Below are 10,886 nucleotides of genomic sequence, written 5' to 3' on the forward strand. Positions count from 1 at the left end.
AGGTTCAGAGCAAAAGGTCAGAAAGGTATCATGGACATTCCAAACAAAATACAGTGTAGATAACTATATTGAAAGATGTTGAAGTAAATTACAAGGTATAAGCATCCTGAGAAATAAAAAGGATAACAACATTTTGCCTATCTCTGAGCAGTGTCTCTGGCTTGTAAAACCTAAACTCTAGGACATATCAAGACTTAAAATAAACCTATGGCAGGATAGTTGGGTATTTGTGCAGAGATAGATGACCGGACTGATGAATGAGATTAGAGACCCCAGAAATGAACCTGTGTATATATTAAGATTTGATACAGAACAGAGTTGGCATTGGGAAAAGGATAGCTTATTAAATGGCATTAGATCTGTAGCTCACAGTATCCACAAAAGTTAATTCTGGGGGGGACAAAAACTTAACTTTGAAAACCAGCACCTCAAACTTCTAGCATCAATGCATTTATGTGCTTGAAGTAAAGGATGATTTCTTAATATTAAAAAAAGCCCAACACATAAAGTAAGAAAGTTGATAGTTTTGTTTACATTAAAATTAAGAAACTCTGGGGCGCCTGGGTGGCGCAGTCGGTTAAGTGTCCGACTTCAGCCAGGTCACGATCTCGCAGTCCGTGAGTTCGAGCCCCGCGTCGGGCTCTGGGCTGATGGCTCAGAGCCTGGAGCCTGTTTCCGATTCTGTGTCTCCCTCTCTCTCTGCCCCTCCCCCGTTCATGCTCTGTCTCTCTCTGTCCCAAAAATAAATAAACGTTGAAAAAAAAATTAAAAAAAAAAATAAAATTAAGAAACTCTGTTCATTGAAAAAGGTGAAAGGGCAAGTAAAAATGGGATTAGTATCATATATATATTCCCATGAAACACAGAAAAAAATAGATAACTCAATAATACAGTGAAAGGGGATGCCTGGGTGGCTTAGTCAGTTGAGGGCCGGACTTCAGCTCAGGTCATGATCTCCTAGTCTGTGAGTTCAAGCCCCGCGTCAGACTCTGTGCTGACCGCTCAGAGCCTGGATCCTGCTTCTGATTCTGTCTCCCTCTCTCTCTGCCCCTCCCCTGTTCATGCTCTGTCTCTTTCTCTCTGTCAAAAATAAATAAACATTAAAAAAATTAAAAAAAATAATATAAAAAAAGAAAAACAAATTATTAAAAAAATAATACAGTGAAAAGGTGTTGAAAAAGTCACGACCAGTTATTTCTTAGAAGGGAAACACAAATGTTAATAAACATCTGAAAATATGCTTAAGCTCATTAGTTATCAGGAAAATATCAGGTAAACGCCCAGTGATGTACCTACGAGACATAAATTTAAAACTCTCACACACTGCTGTGGAAATTTTAACTTAGTATGTTTTAGAAAATAATTTGCCTTTTCTTTTTTTTTTTTTAATTTTTTTTTTCAACATTTATCTATTTTTGGGACAGAGAGACAGAGAATGAACGGGGGAGGGGCAGAGAGAGAGGGAGACCCAGGATCGGAAACAGGCTCCAGGCCCTGAGCCATCAGCCCAGAGCCTGACGCGGGGCTCGAACTCACAGACCGCGAGATCTGACCTGGCTGAAGTCGGACGCTTAACCGACTGCGCCACCCAGGCGCCCCATAATTTGCCTTTTCCATGTAAAGTCCAAAATGCACATACCCTATGACCTAGCAATAGATCTCCTAGAGTCTCTCTGATATTCCAAGAGGAGGCTCCGACAAGAACACAATTCTCAGCATGTTCATCAGTGGTGCATAAATAAATTTTGACATATGCAAACAATGGAATCATATTCATATAGAATGATGCACAACTATAGATGTGAGCATCCCTCAAAACATAATGTTGAGTGTTAAATCATTGTCACGGATGAGTTTCTTCAGTATGACTTTATTTATGTTAAGTTCAAACTGAGGCCAAAATGAACAGGTTGTATTTATTGGTTATCTCTCGTAGGGGGCAGGAATTGCAAGCAAGGATGACAAAATAAGAAGCTTTAGACATCCCTGTAAGTTACCAACTACATAAATCTGATTAGTAGGAGCACTGGTAATCATTTTATTACTACTTTTTAAACTAGCCGTGTATGTCACATATACCCTTGTTTATAAATATTTAATAATAGTATTCAGTTAGAAGAAATATATGAATCATGACTTATTTGATATTTTGAGACCTATATACAATATCTTACTGCCGCACTGGGGTACATTAAATAAAGTGATCAAATAGGAACTGAAAAGGCAAAATAAAAGTATTAGGATTAGTTGGGTCCTAGCTGTCATAGAAAATATGCCTTAATTAAGTGATAATTGGAATTATGTTTTCTGCTGATAGGGCAATACACTAATTATCAGTGGTACACAGTGAATCAGAGCTATCAAAAAATAGTTTCCCCTACCTATTATCCTGTCTAGTAAAGGTATAGACAGATGATGAAGTTACCTCATCAAGATACTTACAAGAGATTTGGCTATACATATTTGAAAGATGGGATAAACATATAAAATGATAATGTTTAGATAAACAGTTGAGGACAGTGATATAAAAGTGATCACATAATTAGTCAAGAATATTTAATTTCACACTAGGCAGAAGGAAACAAGTGACAAGCTCACTATGTAAAATGCACATTGCTATGAGTTCTTTGTGATTATTTCTTAAATGCCTATCCAGTTTGATTATATTGACTGGCCTTTTTTTTTTTTTAAGACTACAAGGGTATTAGCAATCATTTGGACCACAACAACTGGAAGGGTAAGTGTGGAAGAAGAATTACAACCATTATGAGATATTTTTTAGATGTAGCTTCACAAAATTTGCCATCAAAACTTGATAAAAAAAGAATAGCTCCCTTTCATATTTTATGTATGATAATAAGTAGAAATGGTCTCATAGATTTTCATCTCCAAGTCTTGTTCATCTTTAAATGATTGCGGGAGCTCTATTTGGAAAAAATGTTAATGATGGCAAAATTTTTTCTCAGTTCTAGAAGAAAGAGTGAGACATTGCTGGTGAAAATATAAATGTGCTAGACCTCTTCATCTCACCTAATTATTATTGTTACAGGGATTTTTTTTGTGCCTTTAATTTTAAAATGTTCTCAACTTTCAATTTGCCGTAAGTCTGCAACAATGTCAAATGGATCAAGTATGACACAAAAGACGGTTGCACCCATAGCTCATGATTTCCATGTATTATTCTGTTTTAGACAATAAACCAAATTCATAGCTTAGTTCTTTATTGAAATTCTTTTCCTTTTCTAATAATAAGAATTTAATTTTATCCCACTACTGCATTTGTGATTAATTTAGACCTTATATCTTAGACTCTAGTAGCATTTTGGGTCATCTGTAATATTTGGAAGATATTATTTATCATTCAGTTATTCTATTTGTTGAATTTACAAGGGACATTCATGACAACAAAGGCTTTTATGCCAGGGATTGTGCCAAACATGTAACTTTTTATTCCCATGTTAGACCTATAAAATAGGCACAATTTTATATTCTTTTGGGTTATATTCAGGTTCAGTGACTTGCCTGAGATCACATACCCAGCAAGTTGTCTGGAACCCACTATGCAACACTGGAGCCATACTCTCCAAGCATTTCACTGCCGTACCTCCATTCCAGGTAGTTTTCCAGATGTTCATCTTTAATTTCTCTTCTTGTGTATTTGTTCCCAGTATTTGTTATCCATTTTACAAGTGTTCTCTTTAGTAAACCAATTTCCACCATCCCCAAATTACTAACAATAGTTCTGTCATTCTTAACCGGTGCTCACGGTCTTTGGAACAATAATTGAAGGCTTGGGACCATTGAACTGAAGTATATACTTAAAATTTACTCAGAAATTGCTCTTTTCATTTTCCTAATATATATGAACAAGTTATACTGTCAAAATTGCTGTTTTATCTGAATTTGCCTATTTTCTAAAATTATAATATGAATCTTCACCACAGTTTTAACCATTAAGATGTATTTATATAAATACATCCACATTTATATCTATACTGAAAATCACTTAATTATAGCAATACTGTAAAAACGTATTCCTTCAGGAAGAAAGAGTTTCATGGAACATTTGGCTCTGAAAAGTTATTGAATTCAAAAAGTTACCAGATTTTTTCTTTAAATTCCCAAATGGGGTATAGACAAATATATCAAAAAGTTATATATTTGTGTTTGTTTGAATTAGTTATATATTTTCATATGCATCCCATTTCAAAATTTGTCTGCTGAAATGCAGCACTGTAATCTACTTTCTGAATCCTATAAGGTGTAGTTTTAAAATTAGGGTCACAAGAAGGTGAAGACAGGCAGTAATACACTTGTTGACCCTTCACAGGAATTCCAGATAAAACCCCAGAAGTTGAGTCAGAGATAATCACAAGATCTGGAATTTACAATAACAAACTCTCCATATATCTACCTGTCAGACTTCTTCCTCTTAGGGAGGGACAAAAGGTCACCTAAATAGCTTTTTTCCATGAAAATGTTTTTACTCTTCTTTAGGGGGACTGAAATGTTATAGTATAAATTAAATAGGGACATTAAGATTCTTTTTTTTTTAATTGAAACTCTTTATTCTTAAATGTCTAAGTATTAAGAAGCATCCCCCCCCCAACCCAGGAAGATTATAGTAAAGATTGGAAAGAGTCACAACAATAAAAAAAGGAAAACAAGTGATTAATCACTGATGTGAAAATCAAATGTTAGCATATTTCACTGGATCAAACGTATGAGAAAATTCTAATTTGAATACAATTCAAAACAAAACCCACACAATTTTATCAACCCTTTTGCAGCCATGTGCTAAGGTGAGGTAGTTTCTACTTTTTTCCTAATAGGTAGGAGAAATCATGAAAATTTTGCCAATTAATTGGTATTATAAGTTTTTAAGCAATATTTCTGTTGGTCGTATCCTGTTTTCTTAGGATTTTATGAGCAATAAAATAGAATATAGAGTTATATTCTTTTAAATTGGTTGTTTAGTTCAATGATATTGACATCAAGATTTTACTTGCCTTTACAAATATGAGACCAGCTGTAGCTAATTATCAAAAAGGTAAGTCCACACTCTTATTTCCCATCTCTCTCCTCCCTGAGTTTTGGTTTTAAAGGCAAATAATATGGAACATTCATTTATTTTCAAAAACTACAGCATAGATGTAAGTCTTAAAATCAACATACACAGTATGCTTGAACTTGATAACATACCTTAGTAATGTTTAGTGCTTTATAGCATTTCTAAAAAGTATGCAGTTTCCCCCTAGCTTCTAATTTACCCCAGGCCTCAAAGGTTTTAACTAGTAGTTAGTTAAGTTGCATAGCAGGAAAAAAGCCTGATTTTTTTTTTTTGGATGAGTAAATGAATTGAAATCATGTTGGAGTGCTTGGTCAAAATGGTTAAAATCATCACAATAAATTAACTTTATCATCCAAGAACATAATACATTTATCTTAAAAACTCAATGGCATTTTTTTTCAAAACAGAAAAAGAAAATATCTTATTTTTGTGTCTCATCATATGAGTAGGACTACAGACAATATTCTTGTTAGAGGCAATAAGCATTTTCTGAAAGCCGAACAGCAGACACATGTCACTTACCTAAGGATCTTACCTATCTGGTGTTGCAATTTTTCCATTAACATGAGATGGAGAGGGAATGCGGAAGGGACCTGCATTTATTGAGATGCCATCTCAGTGCTATTTCTCATTTTTCAGATGAAGCCGAAAGGGTGTGGGCCATGCTTGTTTTGCTTGCTTTTTATCCTCATCACCTAGAACAATACTTGGCACTCAGTGTCAAGTACATATTTGCTGCATAAATGAATTTTTTTGAAGCATCGTTGGTAAAGTTGGATGTAAGCTGAAGTTATCTCAGACTTTCCCCTTCATCAAAAGCAGTCATAGAGAGGAGACAGATGTCCACATCACAAGCCTATAGATACAAAAAACCCAATCAAGTAGATATTTTAAAAAGCGCCATTAAGTTGAATTTCTCCATTTTTTTTTTACAAAGGAAGCATTTTATCGGTGTTAATATTTAAAATGTTACAGAATGAATATTTTTAAATTCGATAGGCCAACTTCTCAAATCCTCTCACTAATCAATTTATATAAAACAATTTAGAATTGCTAATTGCAAGCTAAAATAATCTGCCCTTTTGGGACTTAATGATTCCTGCTTATCTTAGGAACATTTTCCCCAATTATTCCTAGTTTCTCTTAAAACTATGGAGACTTGATCGGTATTGACCCTATAGTATATGTCAGCCAACTATGAAATTTATAAAGTGTTGCTTCCAGGCTTATAACATGTATGTTCTTTTTGCTTGGTTTACGAATCATCAGGTTATGTGACAAAAAGAACAGTAAGATGACTTCACTGCATTAATTTCCTCAGTTTTTACTTGTAAATTAAGTATATCCTTTCTCTGAAGCTAAACGAAATTTCTTGTCCAAATTTTTAGGTTTCTTTTAGGCAGTTGGAATGAATAAGAAATGAAACGATGTCACTTTTCTTTTATCTCAAACTTTCTATTTGGAATCAAGTCTGTGTGGGGATCATTTTTACGGTCTTTTATTGGTTTGTGTGGCATCCTTAACTCTTTGTTGCCTCTGACACAAGGCCTGCTCTGCTTTTTTCTTTTTTTAAATAAATAAATTTGTATGTGGAGCTCAGATGAGAAAGGATGCAGTATTGCTTTGACTGCCTGCCATAATAAAAAATGCAGTAAAATGTACAGCTGGTGATAGTCTATTTAGAATTTTTTAATGAAATATAAAGGAAAAGACCAGGTGCTTAATTTTTACATGCTGCATTTTATTTTAAAAATTCATGGTATCTTTTTGAATAATTTTTACTCATGCAGATGTTCCGAATATTGGAGACAGACGTTTATTTTATTTCCTTGGTTCCCATTTCACATGAAGCTTTTGCACAAAGAAGGTGGGTTGAATGGCTAAGTTATTTGTGAGTCAGGATTCCAGGGGTAATTATTCTCACATAATTGCCAAATGACTCATGACAAGACTTTCAGTGATGTGTACCTGGGTTTTCTAGTTCAGATCTAGAGGATAATGGTTGTTTAACATAATGAAAAAGAACTTTAGGCTATTTAAGAAGAGGTACGTGTCAGTAGGAATGTGTTGACTCTTGAAATAATAGCCCCATTTACACTATTTGTAAGAACTGTGTTGCACAAATGTTAGAAGTTTGAAATGACCAAATATCAGAAGTGCTTTTTGTTTTTAGCCTAACACACGTGGTGAGAAATTCATTCTGATTCATTTAGAATGAAGTGGCTAGAAGTTACCATGATGATTTAAATTTTGCCCCCCAAATTACCAGTATATAAAAATCTCAACTAATGTCCTACCCTTTAGATAAAATATAGATCCATAGCTGGAAAACGTTCAGAGCCATGTGCCTGATGTTCATGGACAACTCTTGTGTTTAAATGATGATTTGCCAACGTGGTTAATAAGTGAATATGCAAAGAACATCAGGATATATTTTGTGAATGATTATTGTTATCAGTCATGATGAGGATGAATCCATTGTGGGTTTGGTTACTTCCTGTATTTAATCTTCATTTTTCAAAGTCATATCATTCTGGAAAGAAAAATAACTGATGGATTTCTATTTGACAAATCATCATTTGGTATTAAATTATAATGCATATGATCCTTTGTAAAATAATTATTTTCTCACTGTTGTTTATTCTGTCCATATTGATCCTACCAACAGAAAGAATGTATCTTCCTGGGAAAGAGGAATCCTCAAGTTTAGGCTTTGTTCTACCTTTGTTTCCCATTAATCGATTTAAGTACATGTTAAAAAAAAAACTCCTCAAAAAACAGAGTCCATTGTTTTGAAAGACTAGGTATTTTTGCTAGTCATATATTTCATTCTGTTTTCCTGATTTACCCAAAATAAGGCAGTTTTCCTGTTGAGGTTAATTTGGGATATGTAAAATAACCCCATCCTCTAAAAAACAAGGTTGAAATATTTTATCCTGGATATCAGTGACAGTCATTTGTTTTTTACTATATTTAGATTCTCTCAGTATTCTTCCTAAATCACAAGTTGATCAAGATTGTGATCTCATTTTGGTGTCTCATAAGGCTGCTTGGAGGGAAAAGATTAAAAACCAAAACCAAAACAATTAAAAAAAATGCAACTTGTCCACTATTTCTGGTCCCAGTTATATTGTGGCTAAAAGCAACTCCATGTGACCTATCACTCTGATAAGTTTTCTCCTTCATTATAAATTGTACCCCAAACACTCTTGGGCATGTAACAAAAGCAGTTCATGCTAATAAAAACATGTTGTGTAAATGCAACAGAAGTACAGAACTGAGTTAATTCTGTGCTTTTGGAAAAATCTGACACCTGTAATGAATGCAACATGTTTTTCACCATTTTCAGTATGGCCCCAGAAAGGATAATAGTCCTGCAGGTTTCTCAGTCTTGTGATAAGAAGAAAAATATTTTGTTGTTTTCTGTCATTAATTGTTTTCTTTCATCTCTCAACGGTAGTGGTATGGTGCAGAGTGGAAAAGGAAATGGTCGGAGCTGTTTAGTAGAGCAGAGCATGATGTTGTCTTGATGTCAGTGGTAGGCCCAAGTTCACTCATTGTAGAACCAACTGAGAAAAGCTGGAAGGAATGAGGAAATAGTACAGGTTGTGTAACCATACACACTCATAGACACACACAGAAACCAAACAAAGGAGCAGAAGCGGTAAAATGTAAAACAAACATCTCTGCCCCTCCCCCATTCATGCTCTGTCTCTCTCTGTCCCAAAAATAAATAAACGTTGAAAAAAAAATTAATTAAAAAAAGTGAAACAAACAAATTATGCCATTGAAATGATCAAATTTTGCATTTTTCCTTGATAAAGAATGAGTACATGAGAAGGCATATTAAGAACAATAAGTGCTCAGAACTTCAATTATGGAAAAACATATAATTACTAAAATTGTGACATATTTGACTTATTACATCAATAGTTTGGCGGGAAGTCAATATTGATAATGTTCATCTATTGCAGGGAGCAGCGATGGAGCAGAAAGATATGTGGATGAAACTGAGCCTGTAAAAAGTATAGATATTTGTCTTCTTTCTATATTTCTTTCTGGAAATTAATGAAATAATGTTTTGTTGGGTTTTTTTTTACTATCTTAAGATGACCAATTGGCTTTTGCTTTTTTTAATACTTTTTATTTTTAAAGTTTATTTATTTTGAAGAAAGAGAGAGAGAGCACAGAAAAGGTGCAGAGAGAGAGAGAGAGAGAGACAGAGAGGGAATCCCAAGCAGGTTCCACACTGTCAGCGCAGAGCCTGGTATGGGGCTTGAACTCATGAACCATGAGATCATGACCTGAGCTGAGATCGAGAGTTGGTTGCTTAACCAAAGGAGCCACCCAGGTGCTCTGGCTTTTGCTTTTAAAGCAAAAAATTGAGGGTAAAATTTCATCTTAATTAAATAAAGCAAGTGTGTGTGTGTGTGTGTGTGTGTGTGTGTGCACGTGTGCACTTAGCTGGATAAACACAAGAATCAGTTCTGAGTTGATGGGCTTACCAACAATAATCAAGCGCTATAAATTTTAAAGATAGGAAACTGAGATGCAGAAAAGCTAGCTTAGCTGACGCCCTTGAGTCCACATGTTCTGTATACTGTGCCTCTCCTTAGTGAGTGAGTGAATGAGGCCAAATTGTGATTCAATTGGCAGATTTTTATCCCTCCTACTTTTCTGTCTTCATGGAAGTGATGATCTCTCTGTACCTTTAATTCTAACACTGGGACTAAACTGTGTCTTCCATCAACTCCTTCCTAAGTATGAATCAGTTAACACCTGTAAATCACTTCATGTCATTCAGGGAAATGTGTGATGTAAATACAAGGTAGTTGTGAAAAAAAAAAAAACCCACAAAACCAGAAGCTAATTTCCTTCAAAAAGCATTGATATTTAAAGAACATAATACTAGCTTTGTCTAGCTGAGTTGCCAATATTTTGGAAACAAAAGTTTTATTGTGCCAAAGGCAGCAGGAGCAGGTGAGCTCTCTCCTAATGAAACAGAAGAAAAAGGGAACATTGAGGCCTTTGCAGTCCTAAAGGTGTAGGAGCAATAATGTGGAAAGGGAAGGCCAAGACAGCAAGATTACTCTGATGATATTTAAATTTGATTATCCTATGATGCTATCTTAAAATTGTAAATACAGGAAAATCAGTTTGTGGGATTCAGACATTTCCATTGGTTCTGTAAAATCAGAGAGTTCTTAGGAATTAGTCAATATATCTTTTTACCCTTCTAGGAAGGAGTCAAGAGTTTGTTTGTATAATAATGTAATGGGATAGAGAAATCTTACAGATTAGCTTTAGTAAAACAAACAAACAAAAAAGGATACAAGGTCTTTCTTAATTATCATTTTGGTTTCTGTCTTTGAAATGTCTATTGTGGGGGTGCTTGGGTGGCGCAGTCGGTTAAGCGACCGACTTCAACCAGGTCACGATCTCGCGGTCCGTGAGTTTGAGCCCCGCGTCAGGCTCTGGGCTGATAGCTCAGAGCCTGGAGCCTGTTTCCGATTCTGTGTCTCCCTCTCTCTCTGCCCCTCCCCCGTTCATGCTCTGTCTTTCTCTGTCCCAAAAATAAATAAACGTTGAAAAAAAAAATTAAAAAAAAATGTCTATTGTGTATTAAAAATAACAACAACAGAAAATGTATTTATCTACTAAATAAGGAATTGGAAGTATGCTTCATGGTGAGCAAGGAATTCAGGATATTTGTGAGATTTGCCCCCGACTTTCTTTGTGAGGCTGATCCATAATAGAAAATGCTGAAATGCTGCCTTAATGATAAGACTATCTCATATGGAAAGAAAACACATTT

The 10,886-nt window shown here is 34.8% G+C and overlaps 1 long non-coding RNA gene across 1 annotated transcript; it reads left to right on the top strand.

The window, feature by feature from the left end:
• Positions 1-1,772: 1,772 nt before the first annotated feature.
• LOC111560986 lies at positions 1,773-9,087 on the top strand. The gene is made up of 5 exons (XR_002743347.2): positions 1,773-1,988; positions 2,693-2,737; positions 3,509-3,615; positions 6,862-6,938; positions 9,046-9,087. It is a non-coding gene; the product is annotated as an uncharacterized LOC111560986 (long non-coding RNA).
• Positions 9,088-10,886: the final 1,799 nt, after the last annotated feature.

The sequence above is a fragment of the Felis catus genome, chromosome B3, assembly GCF_018350175.1.
Source record: "Felis catus isolate Fca126 chromosome B3, F.catus_Fca126_mat1.0, whole genome shotgun sequence".
In the NCBI taxonomy this organism is placed as follows: Eukaryota; Metazoa; Chordata; class Mammalia; order Carnivora; family Felidae; genus Felis; species Felis catus.